Here is a 13,424-nt window from a genome sequence, read left to right on the forward strand (position 1 = left end):
TTGCAATTTAGAATTCTCTCTCCACCTCATTTTCAACATTACCAAAGTCCCACTGTTTCTCTCATGTGCTCATTTTTGTTGTTACTTCTGCTTTCACTGTAATCATTAACTTGTGAGTCCCTTTCCTCCGGCGGGGTCTTTCCTAATGTTCGAGGGTTACCCCAGACACCTGTCATCAGATGCACAAACTTTCATCATTTTTGTACCTGTGGCTGCCCTATCTTGATTGCTCCAGTACTGCAGCTGATCAAAATGTTGTAACTGGAATATTCTCTTGCCCTAAGATCCAGCGACAATTGCCGGCTGTGAGCAGGGAAAGCAACCAACAGGGCCAACTGAGCAATCAGGAAACGAAGAAATAATCATGTGCTCAGGGAAGCTACACAGTCCGATTTTACCAGGATGTCATATCCAGGGAACAGGTGTGTTGTGGGAGCACAACCCCTTTCCCTACTCCATGATTTAGCTCCTTATGGGCAAATGCTCTGAAATACAGGGCAGTCCCACAAATACAGACTCTCTGACAGCTCCTGTCTGACAGTTTGATGAAGACAAGCTTTTTTTAGATGTAGATATCTGGGTAATTGGATATAGGATCCGCAAAAGGATTGAATTACAGTAAGCCTAAGGCATTTGTATGCTAGGCCACTGAGGAAATTCAAAGTTAGCTCAAGTTCTCTTCCTTCCTCGGAAAATAAATATTCTTTCTCATGACTCACACCAAATGCAAGTATGGAAATGTAAACCTGCTTTGGCTCAGTTTCCATTGTGAAGACTAAGAACTTATTACAAGTCAGGTTAACAAGGTATTCAAAATCCTACGCTGTCCATCTGAGAAGTCCCGGGGAGGTAATGCTAGCCCTGGTTTACCAGCAGAAGTGTTTGTTACTGATTTACTTAGTGTCTGAGATTTTAATTCCAAGAAGGAGGAAGGTTAGCTTGATGAAAATCAACCTTAAATATGCAAATTTGTTAAAGTTTGCCAGGATTACAAACTCTGACTTTTTTTTTTTTGAGACGGAGTCCTGCTCTGTCGCCCAGGCTGGAGTGCAGTGGCGCAGTCTCGGCTCACTGCAAGCTCCGCCTCCCAGGTTCACGCCATTCTCCTGCCTCAGCCTCGTGAGTAGCTAGGACTACACGCGCCGGCCACCATGCCCGGCCAATTTTTTTGTATTTTTAGTAGAGACAGGATTTCACCATATTAGCCAGGAACAAACTCTGACTTTTTGAAAGATTTCCTGTAATCCCAGGATGACTCAGATTAAAGCTGACAATGTAGAATACCAGACAGAGATAATCGTCTGTGATGTGATGAGGTCCACAGTAGTTAACAACCCGAGGCAGGGGCCAGTCTATTCTGTATCTCCAGAGAAGCCTCAGTACCTAACACACAACTGGCCCTCAATAAGCATTACTGAATGCTTGTTTGCATTAAACATTATGCAAAATGACATTATTTATTAGAATGTCACATTATAAAGTGACATTCTAGTATATAAAATATAATATTTTAAGATGTGTAAAATCACCTTACAAATTATAAATTTAATTATATACATGCATCTGTGACTGCTTAAATCGCTATCTTCTTTTATAGAAAGGCCTGATATAAAAAAAAATTTAGCATAGTACTTGGCACATGATAAGACCTCAATAAATATTTGTGTTTATACTCCATATTTCACTCCCTGAGGAAAAAGATCTTTTTTAAAGGGTTGTTTGGTTTTTTGTTTGTTTTTAAATTTTTATTTCAATAGCTTTTCACGTACAAGTGGTTTCCGGTTACGTGGATGAATTGTATAGTACTAAAGTCTGAGATTTTGGTGCATTCATCACCCACATAGTGTACAGTGTACCCAATATGTAGTTTTTTATTCCTTAGTCCCCTCCCACGTCCCCCTTCTGAGTCTCCAAAGACCATTATACCACTTTGTATGCCTTTGCCTACCCATAGCTTAGCCCCCAGCTATAAGTGAGAAGATAAGGTATTTGGTTTTTCCATTCCTGAAAATAGTGGCCTCCAGCTCCATCCAAATTGCTGCAAAAGACATAATTTTATTATTTTTATGGCTGAGTTGTATTCCGTGGTGTATATGTACCACATTTTCTTCATCCACTCATTGGTCGATGGACAATTAGGTTGGTTCCATATGAAAGATCCTTCTTTTAATGTATGTGAGTAATTCTCCTGGTCTTACCTGGTGGGTAGGATTGTTCACTGGGTTGGTCTTCACAGTTCCATCAAAAAGCTGGTCTTCTTTCCTGACATGGTAACTGAGATAGTTTGAATTTGATCTTTGGTCTGGGTTCAGATGTAGGGAATCCCAAACACAAATGCCTACACAGGCCAGGTGGTTAATAAAATAAATCAGGATAGAGTAGAACAATGGAAAGCAATGGGGGTCTGTGGTGGATGCAAGAGTATATATCCTATCTGGAATATTCTAACTTGTTTAGGTTATTTGTTTGTTTAATTTGTTTATCTTTTTTAAGCAACACTGTACTATACACAAGATTCACCCCTGCACTCTGCCCTCCTGCAATACTAAAATAGTTACAGTTCCCTGAAAGACCCCCTCCCTCACCATCTTCTTTGGACCCTTGCACCGACAATGCTCACTGCTTGGACTCTCCCCTTACCTTCCACCCCTTCACCGGGCTTCTATTTGTTCTCCAAGATTTGTCTTAGCTGCCACCTGCTCCAGGGGCTTCTCTGATTCTCAAGACTGGGTGGGGGACTCTACATGATGCTCCTAGGCCACCCAGTGCTAAACTCCTACTTTAGCTCTTATCATACTGCATTTTGCTACTTTGCTTGTATCTAGCTCCTGTGGTACCAAAAGCTCCTTGAAGGAAAAGATTTACATTGTTGGAAACAGTATTTGACATATAGTAGCTGCTTAATAAATGAATGAATGCATGCATGAATTAATGACTAAATGACAGTGGCCCCTTTTTTAATTCTACAGTCTAATCCCATTCTATCTCCCATCTGCAGGCATAAGATAAAGTGAGAAAAGTAAAGTTAAATAATGAGTAAGCTCCCATTAGTTCATTTGGGAACACAACAAAAGTAGAAAAGGAATAAGGAAATTTTCCTTGGAAAGGCTGATTTCGACTCAGGAAGTGCAAAACAACAGGATAAGATGTAGTGTACCTGAAGGAAGCCACTATTCACAGCCGAAAGGTGTCAGGAATGTTGAAAAGCTGCCCAATAATTAGAACATGCCGTGTAGAACTTAGAAGCCAAAACCCCATGTCTTTGTAAAAGTCATGGCTCCATCTGGCCATTTCAATTAAAAGTACATTATTTCTTAGCTGCAATTATTATCACAATACATATAGAAAGGACTAGTTCCCCAATATTAGACTGAAGGAAGAAAATGAAAGTTTATTTCACACCGACAGTTCTACCACTGTAGAGCCTGTGGTCAACAAGAAAGAATGAGAAACAACCAGCACTGTCAACGCCAGCTCTCTATGCAGCAAAGATGACCTGTTCTAGTTACAAAATCGCACATCATAGAAGATCCTGGTTTGGGCCGGGGTGCAGTGGCTCACGCCTTAATTCCAGCACTTTGGGAGGCCAAGGTGGGTGGATCATGAGGTCAGGAGTTTGAGGCCAGCCTGACTAACATGGTGAAACCCCATTTCTAATAGAAATACAAAAATTAGCTGGGCATGGTGGCGGGCACCTGTAATCCCAGCTACTCAGGAGGCTGAGGCAGGAGAATCGCTTGAACCCAGGAGGTGGAGGTTGCAGTGAGCTGAGATTGCACCACTGCACTCCAGCCTGGGCGACAGAGCGAGACCCTGTCTAAAAAAAAAAAAAAAAAAAAAAAAAAAAATCTCGGTTTGGGCTGGAGGAAAGGAGACTATATCTGTTTCCATCTCTCCGCATATCCACTTGTCCATTTTTATGCACTAGAATGCCGTTCTGGATCTTCCTCATTCAAATGGTGCAAGCTGGAGGGCAACCTGGAAACTTATTTTTAACAGAGACCAGTTGTCAAAATAATGAAGCTTCTGCTATGGCTTGGATGACACCTTATTTTCAAATCAAATAGTAAAAGGTGTTTCCATTTTCACATTTTCCTTCCTGGTTTTAAAAAAAAAAAAGAAGAGTTGTATTTTTATCTGAAACTTTTCCTTAAGTCTATGTGTAACTCCTTTTCCTCTGCCCTGAGCCATGTGAGGCTGGCATATTTTTCAGTTGACACCACCAGAAAAACACTGACAGTGAGAAAGGCATTTAAGAAAGAAGACAAAGCCAGGTGCAGTGGTTCATGCCTGTAATCCCGGCACTTCAGGAGGCCGAGGCAGGCAGATCATCTGAGATCAGGAGTTCAACACCAGCCTGGCCAACATGGTGAAACCCCATCTCTACTGAAAACATAAAATTAGCCGGGCATGGTTGGGGGCACCTGTAATCCCAGCTACTCGGGAGGCTGAGGCAGGCAGAATTGCTTGAACCCAGGAGGCAGAGGTTGCAATGAGCCGAGATGGTGCCACTGCATTCCAGCCTGGGTGACAGAGTGAGATACCTTCTTTCCTTCTCAAAAAAAAGCAGACATTTGGTTTTATTAATTTCTTATGCCATGGATCTAAGTGGTAACTTTATTGAGCTGTTCACCTCAGTTTCTGTGTTGTCTGAGTCAGGAGGTGGCAGGGACTAGCTGGTTGGAGGAAGTAATTGTTGCCCGTTCTTGGGCACATATGGGACTGTTTTCTCCTCCTGGCCTCTATGGCTCATGACACATGACAAATATGTCTGCGTTTTAATTTAAAAAGACCCATAGCGAAGATATAGACCCAGAGATCAATGGAACAAAAGAGGAAGTACAATAATAGACTCATACAAATACAGCCATTTGATCTTTGACAATGTGTAAACACAATTCAGTGGAGGAAACTTATCCTTTCCAGTTGGTGGTGTTGGAACAATTGGTCATCCACAGGAAAAGAAATAAACCTTAATGTAGAGTTCACACCTCAGAATTATATGAAGTTAATAAAGATTAACTCAAAATGGCCCATAGGTCTAAATGAATAACATAAAACTATAAAAGAGGAACACAAAGAAATCAATAATTGTTATCTTTGGACGGTGGAATAATTATGGCTATGTGTGTGTGTGAATTTGTTTCAATACATGCTCTACAATGAGCATATGCTATTTACAACCAGAAAAAGGTATAAATGCTACAAATGCCATTAAAAATAAAATAAAATGAACTCGTTTCTTGATGCTTCTTTTTTATTTGCTTTTCAGTTTAGTCAACATTCGTCTGCATAATTAGAAAACAGACCCACTCTCAATGCATAAATGTCTGAAAGCAGAAAAGTATTATTAATATGATTGTAAAGTATGTATTTCTGTGTTGGCTTTCTTTATTAAGACGTATCATGCTGAGGAAGAAAATATATAAATAAAAAAGAAAAATATATGTAGGTCAGAGGCAGTAATAGAACACTCATAAATCATTTTGCATTACACATCTATCTTTTCAAGGTAGCTACACAATTTCAAGGGCAAGCATTTAACAGAAATATTTGAAAGTACACTGGAAAATGTTAATAGAATCTTCAGACTAGACACCAAATTCATTTCACTCCTGCTTGGTACAAGTCCTGTGCTGGGTGCCGAAAATGCAATGATACTATTGATTCCGTAGGTTCCTACTTTAGGTAAAATTAGAGAGTCAAGGCCAAAGCATAAAGATTGGGTGTCCTCAGCCTTGTAATGATGGGTCGAGTCCTAACTGGCCCAAGCCATAATTGCTTCAGGGAGGCATGGGCGGGAAGGCTGAGTGCACACTGGGGAGGTGACTGCCCAGAGAGGTCGGTGGGAGGGGTGTCCTAAGCCAGAAATAACAGCTGGGCACAGGCATAGAGGCTTGCTCAGAGACAGGGGTCAAAGTAGAGGATGCCAGATTAGCTTGGAGAGATTACACAAAGTTCCGAATTCAAGACTAAGGAAGGCAATAGAGAGCCTTTGAAGCATTTTGAAAGAAGATTGATATGATAGCAATCGTTCTTTAAAGTATTTGCTTTGCAGATAGTTGTCTACGGAATTGTCCATCTCTACTAACCTGTCAATCTTGAGGGCAGAGATTGTGTCTAGTTCATTGTTGCCATGGGACTCAGGGCTGCTACTAGCCACTTCAACATCACTGGGCCAATAGTGAAAGCAACCCTTCTGGGTGAACCTAGCCATGCAAGGTCAAGGCTCCATGAGCTTGCCACGCCCCTGTAAGAAAAATTATCCAGGAAGCAACAGGCCTACATAAGCACCCATGGGTTGGCCAGCAGAACATGTTAGATTTCAGCCCCACTTGCCCCTCACTCAGACATCCTTGTGCAGTATGCAACCTGCATAACATTAGGTTGAGACCCTAAGGAACCACAGGGAGGGGACTGGTTTAGAGGTGAGCAGATTAGGCACTGAATTAGGCAAATGGCAGTGGGAAACGAAGGGAGAAAAGTAAGACAAGTGTCTAAGAGATATGTACATTCTCCTTGCATTTTAACAGGAGTCATTGCTGTAAAGGATGTTAGGTACTGTCTGTAATAAACACAGGCCTCTCTAACAAATTGCTCCATTCAGTTCCTCAATGATGTCTCTGCTAGAAAATTCTCTTCTCAAAGTCTTGTCCATAGGCATTGACTTCTCCATAGATTGGCTCCAGTTTCTTCCACTCCCAGTTGATGATGTTTAAGCCCAAGAGCTAATAGTACGTATAAATAACTGCCCTCATGCTGTCTTAAAAACAAGCTATGAAAAGTGCTAATTTTCTCTAGTGGTGGAAAGGAAATGAAGGCAGAGGGTGTTTATTTCTCTTACAGCCTTCTGAGACATCTATGGAGAACACTTCTAGCAAGGTGAGGTTCATTTTGGCCCTGGACCACTTAACATCTATTGTCCCAGAAACACTGATTTCCCCGTGGCATATCTGGTTGCTCCATCTCTGTCTCTTTCATTGGCTCTTCCTCCTCCACTGAACATTTCTCTGCTGGAGTTCCTGGTTTGGTCCTGAGTTTAACTTCACTCACCTACACATCCCACCTCGTGGTGCCATCCACTCCCACGACTTCAAATGCCCTGGGTGTGTGACTCCTTTGGATGACCCTAGTCCACACCTCTTTTCCAAACATCAGACCTTACAGCATCTTCACCACTCAGCATTTCTATTTAAATATCTTGAAGATTTCTCAAAATCAACATGGCTAAAACCTCACAGATTGCTTTTTATTCTTATCATAAAAAAACTCTCATAGTAACAAGTAAAACCACTCAAAGTCACTGGGCACTGTGGCTCACGCCTGTAATCCCAGAATTTTGGGAGGCTGAGGCGGGCAGATCAGCTGAGGTCAGGAGTTCAAGACCAGCCTGGCCAACATGGTGAAACCCCGTCTCTACTAAAAAATACAAAAATTATCCGGGTGTTGTGGCAGGCACCTGTAATCCCAGCTACTTGGGAGGCTGAGGCAAGAGAATCGCTTGAACCTGGGAGGCAGAGGTTGCAGTGAGATAGCACCACTATACTCCAGCCTGGGAAACAGAGTGAGACTCTGTTTAAAGAAAAAAAAGCCACTCAAAGATATAAAAAGATAAGTTGAAAATTCAAAATTCAGCACCACCACATTCCATTTAGGTTTCCTTTTTGTTGTTTCGTTTTACAAAAATAGGACAATATTATATATATACTCTCTCTGTTCTCAAGTCCTAAAAATATAGCATGGAAATTCCCACCCCTTCAGCCAGCCATGTCTACAGCTATAGATAGAATTCATTCTTTAAATAGGTATATAATAGTCTATAGTATGAATGTGCCATAACTTAACTCTGCTTCTGATCAGCATGCTCTTTGCCTTGGGTTTCTGCCTGGAAACAAACAATGCTGCCATTACTCTATTCTTTTCAATCATCCAGAATAGCTTAAATAATGTAAGAAATGTCTTTTCTTTACAGGTTAGATGCAACTCAGCTGCTAAAGCACTTTGGCCTGTTTTTTTTTTTTTTTAATTCAAAATTCTCAACGATTTTGGAACATCCTCATGGCTAACGATATGTTTAAGTTTTCTATCTCTTCTAGGATCAATGTTGTCAGTTTATATTTGACTCAGAAATTATCCATTTCCTATAAACTTTTGAATTTACTGCAATAGACTTTTACACAATGTTCCTTTATGATTCTTTTCATCTCTTTTATACTAAACTCTTGCTCTTTCCCCTAAGTCTGCCTTTTCCTTCAGTTTTATGAAGATCAAGAAACCATCATTATCCCCAAATTAAAGTCATCTTTGGGTCCTTCTCAGGCCTCCCATGTTCAATCTTCCATTCAATCCTGTCCACCTCTAAAATAGCTCTTAAGTCTATCTATCCATTCCTCCTGACCACCACTGCCATTGTGTCTCGAAAGCAACGTCATCATCATATCTTTTCTGGACTATTGCAATGCCTTCTACGTATCCCTCCACTTCTTCACTTCTGTCTATGCAGCATTTTCACACTGGAATCAGAATGGTCTTAAAATTTATATTGGATCATGTTATTCTCCTGCTGAAAGCCTCTTAAATGGAATTACATTGTTAAGTTCCGAAGTCCTTTTCTATGCTCCCGTCACCCTTCATGACTTGATTTCTGTCTACCTTTCAACTCTCAACTCCCACTATTATCTTCCCCACACCTCTAAAGTTTTAGCCCTATTGACCTTTTTTAAAAAAATTATTTCTCCAAAAGCATCAAGCTGGAAAGGATAGTGCTATAAAAACTGGCTGTCCATCTTGAAGCAAAGTTAAAATCTACCTCACACTATAGTTTTAATGTAAAATACACTTGAAAATTTTAAATCTTGAAATAAATTGTAAGATAATTTATGTATAATCTAGGGATTAGGATGAACTTCTTAATCAAGAAATCCAGAAGCTATGCATGAAAAGATAGATATGTTTGAAAATATAAACATTACAACTAATTATGTGAACAAGAGATACCATATAAGTGAAAAGATAAATAATATTTTGGGATAAAATATTCATAATGTAGATAAAGAAAAAGGGTCACTATATGTGCCAATCAAGAGTTCTCACAAATGAGAAAAAAAGGGTAAATCTCCCATAGAAAATATAGGCAAAAGATCATAAGAGGAGAATCTCCAGCTTCATCAAACTATTACAAGATCAGAAAACCAAACACCACATGTTCTCACTCATAAGTGGGAGTTGAACAATGAGAACACATGCACACAGGGAGGGGAACATCACACACCAGGGCCTGCAGGGGCTGGGGGACTAAGGGAGGGATAGCATTAGGAGAAATACCTCATGTAGGTGACAGGTTGTTGGGTGCAGCAAACCACCATGACATGTGTATACCTATGTAACAAACCTGCACGTTCTGCACATGTAACCCAGAACTTAAAGTATAATAAAAATATATATATATTTTGACCAACCTAGGGATTGCTAAGAGAGATGAATATCTACCTTCAATCAATGACAATAGAATTAAACCTGTACCAAATTACAAACTGTTAACAAGGGAGATTAGCAGCTTTGGACTGCTTATGTGTATATGTGACATTGTAGGGGATGACGAGAAAACAAGGACTAGTCAATGTCATGAACAGTGACTGCATATTTATGAGACTTTCCTGCTAGGCCTATTAAAAAAGAAACATCAAAGATTAAAAAAAGAAAGAAAAAAAGGAGAATCTCTCTTTCTCTCTCTCTCTCTCTCACACACACACACACACACACCCCTCAAAATGACCAAAAAATAGGAAAAATGTTCAGCTCATTTTCCCTTATGGTATGAGAAATGCAAATTAAAGAAGCAATATCACTTCTCACCTATCTGACGGACAAATATTCAAGAGTAGAAAATTTTGCTGCTGGTAAGGATGTAGGGGAATTGGTACTTCTGAAACACGGGTGGTATAAATGTGAATCATTATAACCTTGTTCAAAAATAATCTGGCAATATCCAGCAAAATTATATGTGTTTACTCTTGAAAAAAAGTTAGTTAAAATCACACTATGGATCACTGAGATTATCTATCTATCTATCTATCTATCTATCTCAGTAATCCTACCCTTGGGAATCCTACCCAAAGAAATAAATGACCAGATATAAGTAATGATGATGAAACTTGCCATATAATAGCTAATATATATTGGGCACATTTGATATGCCAGGTACTGTTTCAAATATTTTACATATATTCACTCATTTTATCTACATGACAACTCAGTGGGATAAGTACTATTATTTTTTCCATTTCACAAATCAGCTCTAAAATATATGTACAAGCACATACATATATAACATTTATTATAGCATTTTTTATAATAGAGACAAAGAGGTTGCCTATCAATGGTGGAATAGTTGAATAAAATGTGATATTGTGCAACTATTGTGCAATTATTTAAAAGAATGATTTGGATTAGTGGTTCTCAACTTTGGCTACACATAGAATCATCTGGGGAGCTTTTGAAAACCACAGGTGCTTAGGCCCCACCTCAAACCAATTAAATCAGTGTTTAAGGGTCAGTTAGGACAGAAGTCATTGAGTTAGATATGTGGCAGTTAACTTGGAAGAATGTCCAAAGCAAACTGTTAAAGATGCCAAGAAGAGTACATAATATAATCCCATATTTAAAAACAATGACATATTTAAAAACTCATCTGTGCATGTATCTATCTATATCTATATATTCACAATATGTTATATAATGTATATATAGTTTATATACATATTATATAAATATTTTATGTATATATTATATATTTATACATTTAATATATCTGAATGTTTATAAAAATAATTTTCTATATTTATAAATTACATGTAAGACAGATATTTATATATAAATAATTGTTATATATTTATAAATACATTTTATATTATATATAATAACATAGAAAAGTATGGAAATATACACACATGGTTAATATTAGTAAGAAATGAGGCACAATTGGCTTATGAGTAGGAGACAGAGAGGGAGGAGGCAGGAAGGATGGGAAGAAACTGGAAAAAAGGCTTAAAGCTAATTGCCACATAAAACAGCATATATTCTCATAGTAGTTATCTCAAGAAAATAGAATTTCAGGTAATTTTAAAATAATTTCTTGTGTAAAAAAACATTTTCTATAAGTATGTCTCATTTATATAATCAGAAAAGCTTTCCCATCTTTTATTTAAAAGCTAGTTTTCACTTAATGCTTTAGCACATGTAACTGTGTCTGCTGGAACAGAGTGCCTTCAATTCTTGCCTGACTGACTATTCCTTATTCGTGAGGCCTCAACCTACATGTCAGTCCCTCAGAATTCCTTTGAGAGGGATCAGAATTTATTCTCTCTGCCACACTCAACCCTGTCACACTATCCTTTGCATTCAGAGCACTTGTCACCGTTTGAAATAATCTGCGTGGCTGTTAGACAAAGGTCTGTTCCCACCCCTAGAGTGGAGGCCACAGAGGCCAGGAGCCAGGTCTGGTGGGCTCACCAGTGCACTTCCATGCCTGGCCCACTGCTGAGCACAAAGAGGGCTCAACAAAACATCGGTAATTATTTGGATCATTTCTCTGCATTTAATAACTTTTCACATGTTCTCATGTTGTGCTGTGTGCTCTCTGATGTCTCTGTCCACGTCTTACACCTCTCAGTACTTTCCTGAGTGCTCCACAGATCTCTGGCTAATTGGACACATTGATGGGTTTCTCATTTCCATTAGCTTTTCTCCTTATATCATGTGCTCACTGCTGCTGTCCCCTTCTCCTGCTGCATCAGGAGCAAGCTAAACTGGGATAAAGGTCCTAACCTACCTGCCCAGTTTCAGTTATTTTGCCTACACTTGAGATCTCATGACTATACTTCAGTGGTCATTAGCTCCCACGTCAATCACAGCTCCTTTGTTGTGTGCTCCCTGCTTTCTCCTCCCAATAGTGAAGTTTACTGTCTCCTCTTGTTATGAACTGAACTATGTCCCCACAAATTCATATGTTGAAGTCCTAACCCCCAGTACCTCAGAATGGGCCTGTATTTGGTGACAAGGCCTTTAAAGAGGTAATTAAGGTTCAATGAGGTCATAAGAGCCCCAGTCCAATAAAACTGGTGTCCTTATAAGAAGAGGAAGACAGACACACATGTACACAGAGGAAAGGCCACATGAGGACACAGCGAGAAGGCAGTCATCTGAAAGCCAAAAAAAGAGGTCTCAGGAGAAACCAAGCCTGAAATTACCCTGATTTTGGATTTCTAGCCTCCAGAGCTGTAAGAAAACGAATTTCTGTTTTTTAAGTTATTCAGGCTATGGTATTTTGTTATGGCAGCCCACGCAGACTAATATACCTCTGTTGAAGAACTCACTCAGGTTTCCCAGAGCTAGACAAAGACAGTTTAATGGCACCACCATTTGTTGCACTCCCTACCACCCACTAATCAATTACCTCAGGCAGGGACAACAACCTTTCAGCTGGTATTTTCTGAACGGTGAGTTTTTTGCTTTTTAAGGACATGTTTCTGCTACACTTCCCATGTCCACCAGAAGCTGGGGACAGATTTATCTTCCCTCTTTACTCAGGAGTCTCAATCCTAGTATCATAGGAAGCTAACTATTACCACCACCACTTCAATTCCTCTTTTATTATTTTTCTTTAGAAGACCTGGCAGGTACTCTTCAAATCAGTCTCCTGGTGATCAGTCATGATAATGTAAAGTTCCTGATTCAGGCATCCAAATTAGGAATCAAAAGATTTCTTCTAAGCTTTCCCTCAGGACCTTGGGAAGCTAAAAAAGCTCACAAAATTTACCTTGGAGATAATACCCCGTTCTTCCTCTGAGAATAATAAAACGTCTCAAAGTGAATGTTGGAGTCTCCATCACCAAAAGGAACACTCAGATCCCACATTTTGGTTTCGCTATTCAGAAACCACAATATTTGTTCTTGAAACATGATTGAGGAAACCAAATACCAAGAGAACATGGCTTTTTACCATAGGTTTATGGGAGTTTATAATCTACAATCAATGTTGAGAAAATAAAATTTGGCCTTTTGGGCAGGAGCTCCATCAATAAAAGTGGTCAAGTTCAACCTATCCAGACACAACAATAACAATGATAGGAAAGAATAGAAATGAATGACGTTTGATACCTAAACAGCAATTAGTCTATATTGTTAAACATTTCATAAAAATAACTCATGAAACAAAGTGCCAAATGACGGGCACCAATTGAAATAGCTGTTTCCCATTTGGCTTTATTTTCTAAATGTATCATAAAAACATTACAATGTTTCTCACTACCAAGTTTCTGCCCCAGTACCCAAGCCTCCTTGGGGTCATCGGAAAACGGCATAAAAACAGAGATAAGTTTGATTTGCAGAACTGTAGGATACTTTTACTGTCTTCATTTTTGTAC

This window comes from Pongo abelii, chromosome 1, assembly GCF_028885655.2.
Source record: "Pongo abelii isolate AG06213 chromosome 1, NHGRI_mPonAbe1-v2.0_pri, whole genome shotgun sequence".
Classification (NCBI taxonomy): domain Eukaryota; kingdom Metazoa; phylum Chordata; class Mammalia; order Primates; family Hominidae; genus Pongo; species Pongo abelii.